The following is a 16,656-nucleotide window of genomic DNA, read 5'->3' as shown; positions in this document are numbered from 1 at the left end:
CCTCACAACAGGAATGTCTTTCTCACAGACTTGAGATAATTCAAATTAAATTCATTAAATTCTTATGCTATCGAAATCCCCTTGCCTTTCATCGTAGAAATTATGGAGTTCTTTGTGGTCTCTTCAGAATCATTCCTCTTCAATCTAGGCGACTATTCCAGTGGTCTCTTTTTATCCGCAATATCATAAACTCGGTTATCGATTCTCCATCTCTTCTTGAACAAATACCTTTCGCTATACCCCGTTTGAATTCTCGTATAAAATTAATTTCTCACTGCCTGTTCTTCGAACTCAACATTTACTTGATAGTTCTCTGTTTCGTTTCCTTCAGGTACTGAATAATTAGAACATTGATTTTACACGTAATCCATCTATCTATAAGAAATTTATATAAAAAAATGCACGACTTTTGTTTATCGGTAGTAAATTTTTCAACCTTTGATGTCTTTGTATCTGTTGTGTTCAGATTACAAGGTAAAATATTATAAGGCTTTATCCGCCAATTCGATTCTATGCTTTTCTTCTTATTATTCGAAGTGGTTAATCGGTTATCACAATCCCATTTTGTCTCTTTTTTAATTTTTCAATATGATGACCTCCAGAAATATAAACAATATGTAGACCTGTGCTAAACATTTTCCTTTTATTTTTATTTATTCAAAATGAAGAGAAACGCTAACTACATATATAAGAATCCAAGGAACAAAGAAGACATACGCATGCAAGTGCAATGAATAAATCTGTAATAAACAAAAGAGACAAACAAACCAACCATTGTAAAAATTTAATAACTTGAATTACCCGAAGTAATTCAAGTTATTAAATTCTCAGTTGTTCAGAAACCAACGAGTAGCAACAAGCCCATAATTTATTGATTAAAATTTTAATAGTATCATCATCTTATATGCAAATCATTCAGCTAGCATTCATAAGTACGAGTTTCTTTGTATCATATTTCACCAATTAGAATTTCGAATAACGTACAGTTTTTATGCTTCTGCCATCTATCGATTATTATTGGAATTACATTCTAAAGTAAAATTAATATTGTGACGACAATCCTGTAGCTTTTTAATTTGACTTCTCCACTTAATAGAATTTGGGGTATGCTATCCAGTTGGAAAACTTCAGAAAACACAGCACGAGTAACTTTTCATTCACTTTTCAAGTGGAAGGATCAGGCACTTTCAAATTAATAATCAGGGGGAGTGGTTACACAACATGGGCACCGTCACAGGTACATATATACTTATTTAATACTTTGGAATATTTCTAACAATTCTAATATCAACAAGTACGTTTTGCCTTCTCAGCTTCAACCCATGGAACCTACTAATTGATCTCATGCTCCAGGTTAGCGGCAGCCAGAGAGTGTATTGGAACATTGAAGTGCCATGTATTGGTAATACATAAAGGCGGTTCTAAGAGTAACTACCGGCTGGTTTATCAGGCCTCAGTAGTAGTGAAACTCTTTTAGGTTCCAGTTGCGCAATTGGAAGTGTTTCCTGGGTGGTCACTATGGCAGTTGCGCAGTGGTCACTGCGCAACTGCGCTACTGACCACCCAGGAGGGGAGAAAACGTCAACGCATGAAGTGGAGCATCGAAATGAATACGCACATCATGCAAGCATGCTACGAAATAACGAAGATGGAGACCGATATGACAACTTATAGGACGAGATTACATACCAAATGGCTGGAACGATTTCCGGGTATTCATGTCACCGAACAGACAATAGCGAACCAGAGAAGGACCATCGTCACGAAAAACCTGATAGCTTCTGCAATCTTGGAAAAAATCAAGCAGGACGTGAGGGAACAACTGCAAAGAATAAAGAATACAGAACCAGAGGAGGAGGAACATACCACCAACGAACCAGAAAAGGAAGAGCAAGAAGAAATACAACCCACAGCAGCTGAAATGGAAAGAGACGAGGTCATGATATCCAGAATAGAGGACGAGTGGAAGAAGGCCCTAACAGAATTCGAAGGAATGGATTCCGCAAAGAGTCACGTCTTTGCGGGGTCCATTCGGCACTCAATCGGCACATAATACCGCATTACCTCGACAGAAATGGCGCAACACTGGAGGCCATCCACGCAGCCGTGTATTGTGCTGCGGCAGAAGCCACGAGGATTAATGAAAGAGAAACGAGAGACCAGCACCAGAAAAACCGAAAACAGAAGGAACCACAAGCTTCGGAAATAAGACTTCAACAGAAGATAGAAGAATTAAGAGTCAAGATAAGCCAATCGACCCGGTACCAACGGGGCAATAGCAATAAGAAGTTAATTGTAAAAGTGAAGCGCATCCTGATGAGAGACAGCGTCCACTCGCACAACTGAAGAACTCCTGTCATGGATAATGTCCACAACTACTGTTACAAGAAGATCACTTGCACGCACAAGCGCCTGGCAGAGCAGTTTATCCGAATGATAAGGCACCCAGAGACAATCCCGAAGTTTCTCACTCAAGGAATCACATATATGAAGCCTAGAGACGAAGATACAAGAAATACGGCGAATTACAGGCCAATCACCTGCCTCCCAACAAGGTACGAGATCCTTCACTAGCGGCATAATCAGGAATATATCAGACCACTTGGAGAGCCAGAATATAATGGCCGAACAGCAGAAAGGATGCAAGGAGCAATTAAACATAGAAGCTGCAACATGTACACAAAAGCGCCCCACCATGTAAACAGCCTACATCAATTACCGCAAGGCCTTGGTCTCCGTTCCTCATAGCTGGCTAATAGAAGCGCTAAACATCTACAAAGTCAATCCGATAGTGACGAACTTCCTAGGAGAAAAGATGGTTAAATGTAGTACCACTATTACGGTCGAAAACATTACAACTGGTCCAATACCCCATCAAGAGAGGAATCTTTTAGGGAGATGCCCTGAGCCCAGTGTGGTTCTGTCTAGTATTTAACACGCAGTCCACTATGTTCAACAGTAGCAAGTACGGATATGACATCAAAGAGGGAAGGAAGAACCTGTACACCCTAGCCCATCTGACGTCATCTTGATGTCATCCATGATGTACATGGATGACATCAAGCTCTACGCAGGAACCGAGTAGCACCTCCAGAAACTACTCCACATCACCGAAAATTTCAGCAATGTTATTAGGGTGGAATGTAGTCTAGACAAATGCAAGACACATGGATTGAACAAGGAAAAATTAGACAGCCGAAACAAACCGAAAGCCATAGTAGAGGGGGTGAGGCCTACAAATACTTGGGGATGATGCATGCTCAGCAGTTACAGCACAAGGAAATTAAGGCCTGCTTGACCGAAAAATACCACCAGAGACTAAGAAACCTGCTGAAAGCAAAGCTGAAAGGAGAGAACACAGTTAAATCCATAAAAACCTATGCAGTCCCAGTGCTAACTTACTCCTTCAGGGTCATAGATTGGACTAACGCCGAGCTGGAGGATATCATGAGAAAGACGTGGAAAGTTATTACCAAGAGTTGCCAACACAACCCGAAATCTGCCGTGGAGAGACTGACGATTGCCTGGAAAGAAGGAGGAAGAGGCGTGATAGACCTCATTGATCAACAGAAGACAGCGATTGATAACCTGAAGGATTACTTCCAGATACACACAGAAGCATTCCACCAGTACATAAGGAAGATAAACAAGCGGTATACCACATCTCAACATACTAGAGGAGTCCCTTCCCAACCAGGAGGAACAAATGAAGCTAGAAAGATGGGGATAGAAGACACTCCATGGCAGACATTACAATGATCTCCACAAGATCACATAGATAAAATTACTTCCAATGCATGGCTCTAGAGCGGGATGCTCTTCCACAAGACTGAAGAATTCATGTTCGCCATCCAAGACCAGGTAATTAACACCAGGAACAATAGAAAATACATCGCCAAGGAACCCGGAGTGTCCGATGACACATGTCGACGATGCCACCTGGCGTCAGAAACGATCCAACATGTTACTGTGGGATGCAAGGTGATCCCCCAGACCGAGTACACTCACTGACACGATCAGGTAGCCAGGATAATACATCAGAAGCTAGAAAGGAAATACCAGTTGGTCGAAGAAAGTGTACCGTGCTACAAGTACGAACGCCAGGCAGTACTAGAGACCCGAAACCACAAGCTGTACTGGGACCACGCCATAATAACAGATAGGGCAATCCCGCAAAACACACCGGAAATAACCCTTGTGGAGAAGAAGAAGAAGGCTACTTATCTGATTGACATAGCGGTAACCAACACTGGCAACCTGCAGAAAACCCATGTGGGAAAAATCAGGAAGTATACGAACCTAAGACAGGAGATCAAAGAGATGTGGCATATGCAACAAGTAACGACCATTCCAATAATCGTGTGAACCACAAGTATGGTGCCAAAGACCCTACATAACAGCCTAGCAGCAAGAGGTCTCCCAGCGAACACTTACAAGGAACTCCAGAATGTAGCAATCCTGAACATCTGTAGGATAGTCAGAGAGACCCTGTGTACTTGGTAGGAATACCCGTCACGAGGTGGAACCCCCAATCAGGGAGAAATAATATAAGAGCAACAACAATAATAATAATAATAATAATAATAATGCAATACAATTTTATTTTATCAAGAGAATAATAATAATAATTATTATTAATAATAGGGCAATACAGGTTTACCACTTAACTCAGTCCTGTGAAAACTGCTGTGTCAAATTATTAGGAGAAGACCCAGAAAACACATTCATGATTTTCGCTTTTTACAGGCCACCATCAGATTCAATAAACAGCTTCCTAATAGAATTAGAAAACATTATTTTGCAATGGGACGACATACAAACAGATAAGACCATACTAGTAGGAGATTTTAATATTAATTTACTAACCGATGGAACTGATAATGTGATACCCAGATACTCTGCAATCTTGAACAATTATGGATTTGAACATACCTTAATTGGAATAACTAGACAACAAAGGATGGAGGGTAATAGAACAGTCAGCTCTCGTTTGGACCACCTAATTACAAATATAAAGTTGAAGTATGCTAATTCCTACATACTATTAAATCAACTTTCAGATCACAGAACATGTATACTAATAGTAGATATGTATTCAAAACAACACCCATGTGAAGAAAAAAATTAACAAATGCTATGAAGAAAAATTATTTATCAACAGGGAAACTGAAACAGAACATAGGAAACTTGTTAATACAAGAGCAAGCATCATACACAACAAATGTAAATGTTTTTTCAAATAAGATAATACAAATTATAAACAATTCGAGGTTTAATACCGAGAGAAAAGTTAATCACACAGCCAACAACACAAACACTGGGAGTAGCAGGATTAAGCTTAGGAAACCTTGGATGACTAAAGAAATAGAAGAACTAATGGTACAAAGGGATAAATATTACAGGCAGTATAGAAATTGTCCATCAAAGAAAGAACATTATCACAATTATAAAACACTCAGAAATAAAGTGACAGGTATGATAAAAAAGCAAAAAAACACTTATTACAATCATCTTTTCATGGATAAGCAGATAACACAAAAGGATAAATGGAGCATTATAAATAACATGCTAAGTACAAGGAAGAAAAAGTCAAGGGGAAACCAAATTAAAACACTAGTAGAACAGATTTCTGGTGCCAACAAACAACATGAGGCTGCAAGTAGGTTTGCCAAAGCTGTATTAGATCTCAACAGATATTTAATACACTATTGCCAAAATTCCTTTACTCAACAAGATAGGCTTCCTCAGATAATGAACTCTTGTGTAGTCTTAGCTCCACATTATACTGAGATTCTTAAAATTATAGATCAATTAAAGAACAAGAAATCTTACGGACTGGACTGTATTACAGTAACCGAAGTAAAGAGAAACAAAGAACAGTTCTCTGTTCTCTTTGTAGAGCTAATACACGGATGTTAGAGTCGGGAAGCTATCCTACAAACTTGCTGTCATTTAAGATAATTCCTATATATAAAAAGGGACCACCAGATGACTTTTGCAACTACAGACCAATAACAATACAGTCAGTTTTAAATAAGATAATAGAAAATTATATATTTTCCCATATAAGCAAATATTTACATCAATATGGACTGTTAAACAGCTCTCTATTCTCATATCAGAAGGGCAAGAGCACACAGACATTATTAGAGAACTTAATAGACTCTCTAAACTTACATTTAAACAACAATAACTTCATATTGATTTTATTTATAGATTTGACCAAAGCATATGACCTAATTGATATCCCAATATTGCAACAGAAATTACTGAAATATGGTATAAGGGGAAGACTCAATCAACTACTAGCAAATTATTTAACCAAGAAAAAAATAACAGTAGAAGTAGAAAATACAAAGGGGAAATCTTATAATGTAAAGAGAGGAGTACCTCAGGGCACTCATGCTGGGCCAATCATGTTCAACATCTATATAAATGACATATTCGAAGTAATTAAGAACTCCTTTATAAAAATTTATGCAGATGATATAATCTTATATACAATAGGAAAGGACCTAACAAAAATGGCGAATGATTTACAACAGGATGCAATACATTTACAATCTTCGCTGCACCATAATAAATTAGCACTCAGTTTTGAAAAAACTAAATTTTTGGTAATAAGGCCTCCTCATCAAACCGTGGACATTCAACCCTCTATCAAATTGCACAAACATGATTGCCTACATGAACAGAATTTCCAGAATTGCGAATGTCTAACTGTGGAAGAAGTCTCAAATCATTGTTACCTTGGGTTATGGATCGACTACAGTCTAAGTTGGATAATGCATATAACAAACTTGTACAAAAAAATGAGATTTTATATGTACTTTTTCTACTACATTAAGAATAAGTTAAATCTTAGAACAAAAGTAACCTTATATTATGCATTAGTGGACTCCCAACTCAATTATTTAGTAAATATATGGGCACGAGCAAATAAAACATAAATAAGGGCAATAGACAACTTAATGAATAGGATTCTGAAACTTTTAATGGGGACAAACTCTTGGAATGACCTGAATAAGAGAAGGCAATTTTTGTTGAAACATAAAATATTGTATCCAGTTCAAAAACTGAAGTTAAATCTATTCTTAAAAAATCTTAAAACTATTTTTGAAGAGTCGAATCTGCAAAGAAATGTCTCACATAATTTAAGGAACCCAAAAGCAATTACTTTGCCTCACCCTAGGATACTAAATAGATTTGGAGATAGGCACACAATGAATGTAATAAACAACTTGTTGGCTAGCATTGATTTCAGGCTCAGGAGAAGTTATCCCATCTCCAAATTAAAATTCGTAATAAGAAAATTCTTGATACTCAATGACACAGTAGATTAGAATTGATATGCAGATAAACTACCTCTGTTTGCAGTGTGGAATATACTATGTGTAGTGACTTCATAGTCTTTTCTGTAAGATAACAAATTTGTACAAAACCTGTAAAGGAAGAATTACAACTTGTTGTCAAGAAATCTACTTTTCTTAACAAGTTCATTTATTGTAAACGAATTCTCTTGATAAATAAAATTGTATTGTATTGTATTATATTATTATTATTATTATCCGTGATGGGTGGTTCCACCCCTTAACGAGTAGTGGTACCAATTCCACAGAGTGATTGTTAGGCCTAGCGATACTCGTGTTCGGAAAACTCTCTGGCCATCCTACAGATAAGCAGGATTCTGTTTTTCTGGAACTACTTGTATGTGTTCTCTGGGAGACGTGTTACTACTTGGGTCTTATGTAGGGTCTTTGGCAACATAACGGTGGTTGACACGATGATCGGAATGGTCGTTACTTCTGCGTATGCCATCATCTTCGTGATCTCCTGTCTTAGGTCCGTTTACTTTCAGATATTTTCCTCAAGGGTTTTCTGGTGGTTGCCAGTGTTGGGTACCGCTATGTTGATCAGATCGGTAGTCTTTTCCTACTTGCCGGCAAGGGTTACATCCGATCTGTTGTGTACGACTGTGCTGTCTGTTATTATGACACCGTCCCAATACAGCTTGTGGGTTGAGAATTCTAGTACGGCCTGGGGTTCGTAATGGTAATACAGTACATTTTCTTTGGTCAACTGGTATTTCCTCCCTAGTTTCTAGTGAATTGCCTTGGTTACCTGGTCGTATCTATGACAGTACTCCATCTACGTGATCATCCTGCAATCTGTAGTGATGTGTTCGATCATTTTAGAGGCTAGAAGGCATCGTCTTCATGCGTCATCTCTCATTCTAGGCTCTTTAGCGATGTATTTTCTATAGTGTTTGGTGTTGATTACCTGGACGACGAGCATAAATCCTTAAGTCTCGAGCAACAGCGTCCTGCTCTTGAGCCATGCATTCGAAGACACTTTATCTATGCGGTTTAGATGGAGGTCAATGTAGTGTCTTCCATGGAGTGACTTCTTTCCCACCTTTCTAGCTCCCTTTGTTCCATTTCGGTGAAGGAGGCTCCTCGCTTAGGCTTAATTGGGTATGCCACTTGTCTGTCTTCCTTATAGCCTGGTATACTGGCGCTGTGTTTTTTCTGGAAATAATCCATAATGTGTACTACGTATTCATTTCGATACTCCACTTTATGTGTTGGCGTTTTCTTCCACCTAGGTGGTTACTAGCGCAGTTGCGCACGAAGCACTTCCAATTGTTGTGCTGGATGGTCTTGCCCTTCTTTTATTATTTCTCTTCGACATTATCATCTATTTATGTAGATGGACCTCTTCAGCTTCGGCTTAGGTATAGTGGTAGCGTGAGTTCTAGGGAGCAAAACCAGATGGCACCACTATCTTCCTCAGCCGTCACTTCGACCTTGGGAAGGTAGATCTGCAAAAGAGAATTTCCCGATGAATTTTTTCTTCCTCTTCTTCTTAGTATTTAGACCTCTTCATCAAATTCTAGGTAGTCATCCTTCTATTAAAATATCAGAACATGAATGCCTTCACGATTAGAATTTCCAGAATTGAATGTCAAAATGTGGATGAAGTTTCAAATGATTGTTATGGATTGATTAGTCTTAGTCGGGCAATTCAAATAACAAATTTGTATAACAAATAAGATTTTATGTGTGCTTTATTTACTATATTAAAAACAAATTAAATCTTACTACAAAAGCTATTTTATGTTATGCATTAGTGGACTCCCAACTCAATTATTTAGTTAATGTATGGGCACGAGAAAATCTTTCAAAAGTAATGGCAATAAATAATTTAATTATCAGGATTTTGAGACTTATAATGGGAAAAAAAAAAAAAAAAAAACTTGGGAATTTCTCGAATAAGATAAGGCAATTTTTATTAAAATATAAAATCTTTTATGCAGTTCAAAAAGTAAAATTAAACTTAATTTTGAAAAATTTCAACTTTATTTTTGATGAGTGGAATGAGCAAAGGAATTTTTCACCTAATTTAAGAAATTCAAAAGCAATAGATTTGCCTCATCCTAGGGTACCGAATAGATTTGGAAAAAGACATACAATGAATATAATTAACAATTTGTTGGCTAGTGTTGATTTCAAACTCAGGAGAAATTATCCCATTCTCAAATTAAAATATTCAGTAAATCAACTAATAATAAATCAAATTAAGTTATTATAATAAGGAATCGATAAATAGGCGATCATTTTAATTTTAAATAAAGGTGTTTTTTTTAACTAAAATAAAAAAAAAATGTAAAAATCAACTGCTTCTCATTTGTCAGTTTATATACGTTTCATTTTATATTTCAGCGTGGTCAAGAGTTCTGTCACTTGTTCTTGGTGTTCTGGAACTGATAGCTGACGTCAGGCAATGCCTTGACTGTGTGGTAAAAAAGTTGCACGTGCACAGCAGATGGAAAGCCTTGTGATCTATTCAATTTAATAGCAGGAATGGAAGTAGAAATTACTGTCTGTTACATCCTTGCTAGCGTTTATGTAAGTATTCGATTTAAATCATCATTTCGGTTATGAGCAAAAATAGTTTTCATAGTTCGATGAATTCATCTTCGAGGGCTATGAGTAGATGAACTGTGTAATCCAAGACCGAATTTTGTCTTTGCATCCTATGAATTATTATTTATTTATTTACTATTAACTTTCATTTATTTCAGCAATTATTTGCTCTCACCCCTTTTACAAAATTGAACGGGTATAAGCGTGTACAAAACCAAGTTAGAATATAATTATTTATAATATTTACAAGCTACAGTTACAGTATTTTCAATATTTTAGAAATCAGTGTTCTACACTGATTTTATGTATCATGATTTTAGAGTAAATAAAGATCTGATTGCTTTGTTCATTAGTTTAGGTTATTATAAATTCCCTTATCTTAATATTGTAGTACACCTTATTCTTCTTGACGCAATTTTGAGAACGTTCCAAAAGAAAAGTTTCTTTGAGTCTATTATCATATCTCTCTATGAGTCTATTTCCAATGAATTAAAAGGATTGATTATGTTGTTCTGTGAAAAAAAAGCAATGGTGTAAAAATAACTTACTGGGATCTTTAGTCCTTGAACAGTCCATTTGCAAATGAAATGTTATCTTAGCTGCTCAGTTTCTTTATTTATATTGTCAATCAAGTTATGCATTTGAAAAATTGAAATTTATTTTATTTATTTTTTTATTATTATTGTTATTTTTTTTTTTGAGAATTCAACTTCACAAAGGAAGTGCCTCACAAAATCTTGATTTGTTTTCCAGAGATCATCGTTGAAACCTAAATACTGTATTCATGAATGACCTTATTGCTCTTTGTAATACCAGAATTTGTTTTTAGTTTATTTAAAACATTGCAAACAGTGATGGCAATTTTTTTTGAAAAGATTGTAATAGATTCTTACAACTTACTATTGATCTTCATGGAAGTTTATCTCTATTTTTATAAAAAAATTCTTATATTGCAAATTAGAGAAATCTGTACCCATTACAGTTAAGTGTAAGTTCAGATAATTTTTATTGAGAATCTTGATTTCCGATAGTGTCAAAAAGTTACCATTTAGGGTGCTCGTAATTGTGAAGGGTTTCATTGACTTCGAATCACATCTCGTGTTCTCTCAAGATATTTGAAATAAATAGTAAACAATATTTAGCTCATACAACATCTTTAATGCAGTTCTTCCCTTGTTTTCAACAATTATTAATTGAATCAACCCTCAATTCATGGCAAAATCACAAGGAGATGACTAAATATGGAGTTCCTCTCAAGCCCAACACTTCCACCCAACTGTGTAACCAGTTGAGGTCCGTCTACTGTGAAGTACAATATTTGCCCTATTGAATCAAATGACAGCACGGTTTTCGGGACTTGTATGTATGTATCCTTTTGTTGAGTATTTTCCACAAACACACGATGCATCAGTCAAGTTAACTGACCTTTTGAATTTGCATATATTTGCATAAAATTATAAACTTGGATATAGCATAAAAATAAGGAATTTTTTTCTTAATGAAAAAACTTTCTAGCCTACAGACCAGTAAGGCTCCTGGAGTTGATGGAATATACCCTATAACCTTAAGGGAGGCGGCAAGCGAGTGCATTGAAACATTGAGGCTAATTATGCCAGCATCACTAGACTCTGGGGAGATTCCCTTGGATTGGAAAAGTGCAAATGTATCTCCCATACATAAGCGTGGCTCTAAAAGTGAAGTTGGAAATTATCGACTTGTCAGTCTGACTTCAGTAGTAGGGAAAATCATGGAGGCAATGATCAAGGGTGGAATTCAGTATTATTTGGATCGAATTGAAATTCTCAAGGATACTCAGCATGGTTTTGTGAAGGGAAAATCATGTTTAACAAATCTGGTTCGCTATTTCGAAAGGGTCACTCACGAGCTGGATTTAGGGAATAATTTCGGCATTGTTTATTTAGATTTCAGCAAAGCTTTTGACTCAGTCCCACATGAGCGGTTGCTTTATAAGCTAGGTCAAGTTGGAATCACTGGGAAAATCCTTAGATGGATAGAAGGTTGGCTTCAGGGCAGGAGGCAGAGGGTTGTGATAAATGGCTATTCCTCAGATTGGGTTGATGTAAGAAGTGGGGTTCCCGAAGGATCAGTATTAGGACCACTGTTGTTTTTAATTTTCATAAACGACATTGATGAAGGGATAGAGGGCAGGATGTCTAAATTTACAGATGATGTAAAATTGGTAGAGTAGTTAATGATCACTGTCAAGCTGAGCTTCTTCAGAGAGACCTAGATAGACTTCAGGAATGGTCAGAAAAATGGCAGCTATGCTTTAATCCAACAAAGTGTAAGGTATTACACCTGGGTAACAGTAATCCCAAAAAAACTTATTCACTTGGTGCAGTTCAACTAAACCCAGTACTGGAGGAAAGGGACTTGGGTGTTACGATACGGTCAGACATGAAATTCTCTGAGCATTGTAAACAGATTGCAAGGAAGGCCCATGGTGTCCTATGGATGATCTATCGAACTTTTGCAAGTAGAGATAGGGACCTGATAATCCCATTATATAAGGCTTATGTTAGACCATACTTGGAATACTGTGTTCAAGTATGGAGACCGCACCTAAAGAAAGACATCGAGCTTCTTGAAAGGGTGCAAAGACGGGTAACTCGCCTGGGCAGATCGGCAAAAGGGCGTCCTTATGAAGAAAGACTTCGAATATGTGGGTTGCAGAGTTTGGAAACTAGGCACCTTAGAGGAGATTTGATTGAGGTGTTTAAGGCTCTGAGAGGCATCAGTAAAATGAATGAGGACGAAATTTTCAAGATTATAAATGATGCTAGAACTAGGGGACATAAATTCAAGTTACGGGGGGAAATGTTTAGATTGGACTGCAGGAAGGTTTATTTTAGCCAGCGAGTTATAAATTACTGGAATAAGTTGCCTTCATGAGTGGTAGAGGCCGAGAGTTTGGAGAAATTCAAAGGTCATCTGGATAGTACTTTCGGGTAAGGGAAGCGCATAGGATGATAGGTTTAATTTCCTTTTTCCTTTTTTTTTATTAATTATTATTATTTAGTTATTTATTTTTTTGTTTTTATCATTTTGTTCGGATTTTTTTTTTTTTTTTTTTTTTTTGGCTGGTGCAGCATAAGCCATAGGCTTTCTTGCACCATGCGGCCGTTACTAATACTAATACTATTTTCAATATTTTAGAAATCAGTGTTCTGCACTGATTTTATGTTTCATGATTTTCGAGAAAATAAAGATCTGATTGTTTTGTTTATTAGTTTACGTTATTATAAATTCCCTTATCTTAATATTGTAGTACACCTTATTCTTCTTGACGCAATTTTGAGAACGTTCCAAAAGAAAAGTTTCTTTGAGTCTATTATCATATCTCTCTATGAGTCTATTTCCAATGAATTAAAAGGATTGATTATGTTGTTCTGTGAAAAAAAAGCAATGGTGTAAAAATAGCTTACTGGGATCTTTATTCCTTGAACAGTCCATTTGCAGATGAAATGTTATCTTAGCTGCTCAGTTTTTTTTTATTTATATTATCAATCAAATTATGCATTTGAAAAATTGAAATTATTTTATTTATTTTTTTATTATTGTTATTTTTTTGAGAATTCAACTTCACAAAGGAAGTGCCTCACAAAATCTTGATTTGTTTTCCAGAGATCATCGTTGAAACCTAAATACTGTATTCATGAATGACCTTATTGCTCTTTCTAATACCAGAATTTGTTTTTAGTTTATTTAAAACATTGCAAACAGTGATGGCAATTTTTTTTGAAAAGATTGTAATAGATTCTTACAACTTACTATTAATCTTCGTGGAAGTTTATCTCTATTTTTATAAAAAAATTCTTATATTGCAAATTAGAGAAATCTGTACCCATTACAGTTAAGTGTAAGTTCAGATAATTTTTATTGAGAATCTTGATTTCCGATAGTGTCAAAAAGTTACCATTTAGGGTGCTCTTAATTGTGAAGGGTTTCATTGACTTCGAATCACATCTCGTGTTCTCCCAAGATATTTGAAATAAATAGTAAACAATATTTAGCTCATACAGCATCTTTAGTGCAGTTCTTCCCTTGTTTTCAACAATTATTAATTGAATCAACCCTCAATTCATGGCAAAATCACAAGGAGATGGCAAAATATGGAGTTCCTCTCAAGCCCAACACTGCCACCCGACTGTGTAACCAGTTGAGGTCCGTCTACTGTGAAGTACAATATTTTCTCTATTGAATCAAATGACGGCACGGTTTTCGGGACTTGTATGTATGTATCCTTTTGTTGAGTATTTTTCACAAACACACGATGCATCAGTCAAGTTAACTGACCTTTTGAATTTGCATATATTTGCATAAAATTATAAACTTGGATATAGCAAAACAATAAGGAAATTTTGTCCATTATCACCTTGTTTTTTTATTTTAACCATAAGTTCCGGTTCATTAGCTGAAAGTTTAAATGTTGATAGGGATTCAGCAAAGTGCAATATTGCCACTTAATTAATTCACATAGTTATATGCATGAGGGATTGGCTTTGATTACAAACGATATATAGATACATTCAGTTTCATCATATATTGAACATGGGTCTGAAACGATATAAGTTCTTTTAGTTCAATACAAACAGCGGTAAAATACTGAAATTGTTGTCTGTCGTGCACGAGCTTGCTTACCGTGAGTCTTCCTTAATAGATCTATAGAGGCCTGGGGTTTGAAATAGTTTGAGTTATCTCTAACTGGTAGACCTGAACTGTGCTTAAATATGTGTTCGTCTGTTGGTAGCTGAACAGCGATTTTTGGAACACATCTGCAGGCACTTCTCACATAAATCAAACCTTTGACAACAGAACTCGAATATCTGGAAGATAGTTTAGCATTTTCCCTAAAGATATCGCAAATATTTGCTCAGTATCAGGGAATTGACATTTTAGCCATTGCAATTGTGGGTTCCCGATTTTTGTTTTCCAGTAGCTAGGCAACTCAGCTTCTATTTTCCCAGTGTCCATATCTGCTATTTATTTATTATTACTGTACTTGTATATTGTTACTTTCTATTAAACTTTTTCTGATATTTTTTTTTATTCTTTCAGGAGTACTAGACAGGCGTTGTCTCTCCCAAATTCTTCGATCCTGAAATAGTGCTAAATTTTATCTGAAACTGGTTTTATGTACTATTTGGCATTTTATTTGTTTCAGAGTCAGAATTGTTATTTAAACTATCGAATAAAGGTCTTTGTGGATATCTACTTCTTAAGGCTAGATCGAAGTTTGTCTTTCCTTTTGTAATTTATTTTATTTAGAACTTTATAACTATCCTTTTCGGTAATCATTCTTTACATCTTCCAAATTGTATTAACGATCGTAGCATGTGATTTTTATTTATCAGACACTCCTATTCATAATCTGTAGCTAGCAAGCTCCTGAAAATGCTGTTAAACGCAGCCCCATTTCAAATGTGTATGTTTTGGTTCTTGGCGTTGAAGGTCTCTCTTCATCAGCATTTTCTGCAACCTTCTCCGTAAGTTGCAGAAGGTGAACACAACGAGGTCATTATCAGGACTGGAAACGAATATAAAAAAATAAAATCTTCACTGCTTTAACTTAGAGATTCTTGGCATTTCTTTGTGAATATCAGATTTCCTGCTGTTCAATTATTCCTTTACAGTTTTGTATTTATCTTGATGTATCTAGTCGTTTAACAAACCTGATCATGATTGTACGAGGGGTTTCAGAAAAGTAAAGAAACACGTTTTTTCTCTCGATGATGTTTAATAATACGAAGTTGAAATTACACACCAAGAAACAAATGAACATGCACTACTTCTCCACAAAGTCTCCAGTTTTATTGATGCACTTCTCCCAACGATGGATCAGTTTATAAATACAAGTACTGAAGAAGTCCGTGCCCACACGTAGTAACCAACATCGCACCGCTTGATGAACTTTCTCATCCGTGGTGAAATGTTTTCCTGAAAGGTTCAGAGGGCCGAACAAATGGAAGTCTGAAGGCGCTAAGTCTGGCCTGAATGATTTGCGCAAACGCATGAGTGTTTGCGCAATGATTACTGCGCAAACACTCATGAGTGGTGTGTGGAATTGCCTTGTCGTGCAACAAAATCACGCCACTTGTCAGGAGTCCTGGTCGAATGTTGGCTTTCAGTTTATACAAAGTTTCGCAGTAAAGCTGTGCATTGATTGTTCCTCTCTTCGGCAAGGAATCCACCAACTGAACGCCTTGGCGAACCCAGAACAGTACGGCCATTACTTTTCGGACACTGGGAACAGTTTTGAATTTTTTGCGCACTGCAGATTATGGATGTTTCCAGGTCATGGAGTCTTATTTGCTCTCCGGTGTAAAGTGATGAACCCACCTTTGGTCTGCTGCGACTACACGAGCGAGAAAACTCTCATTCGTCGCTGTATCGCAACAGTTTCTCCAGACACATCCCAATGCGTTTTACTTTGTCTTCCTCTGATAATTATCGGGGCACCCAGCGGCAGCACACCTTTCGAAAGCAATTTCACTCGCCTGTTTTCAAGAAAGATGCCCTTAATGCGCGAAATATTGTCTTCTGTCTTGTTCGACGAAGGCCTGCCCGTCCGATGTCGGTCTTCAGTGTCAACACGTCCCGCTGTAAATTTATTGCACCAAAAGCACACCTGCTTCTTTATCATCATCTTTTCGCCATACGCAGCAACCAGTTAATGGTGAATGTCACTTGGTGAAAACCCTTTTGCTTG

Source organism: Mastigoproctus giganteus, chromosome 11 (genome assembly GCF_048544385.1).
Source record: "Mastigoproctus giganteus isolate SK-2022 chromosome 11, ASM4854438v1, whole genome shotgun sequence".
NCBI classification, from domain to species: Eukaryota; Metazoa; Arthropoda; class Arachnida; order Uropygi; family Thelyphonidae; genus Mastigoproctus; species Mastigoproctus giganteus.
The sequence above is the reverse complement of the archived record's forward strand: the minus strand, read 5'-3'. Positions refer to the sequence as shown.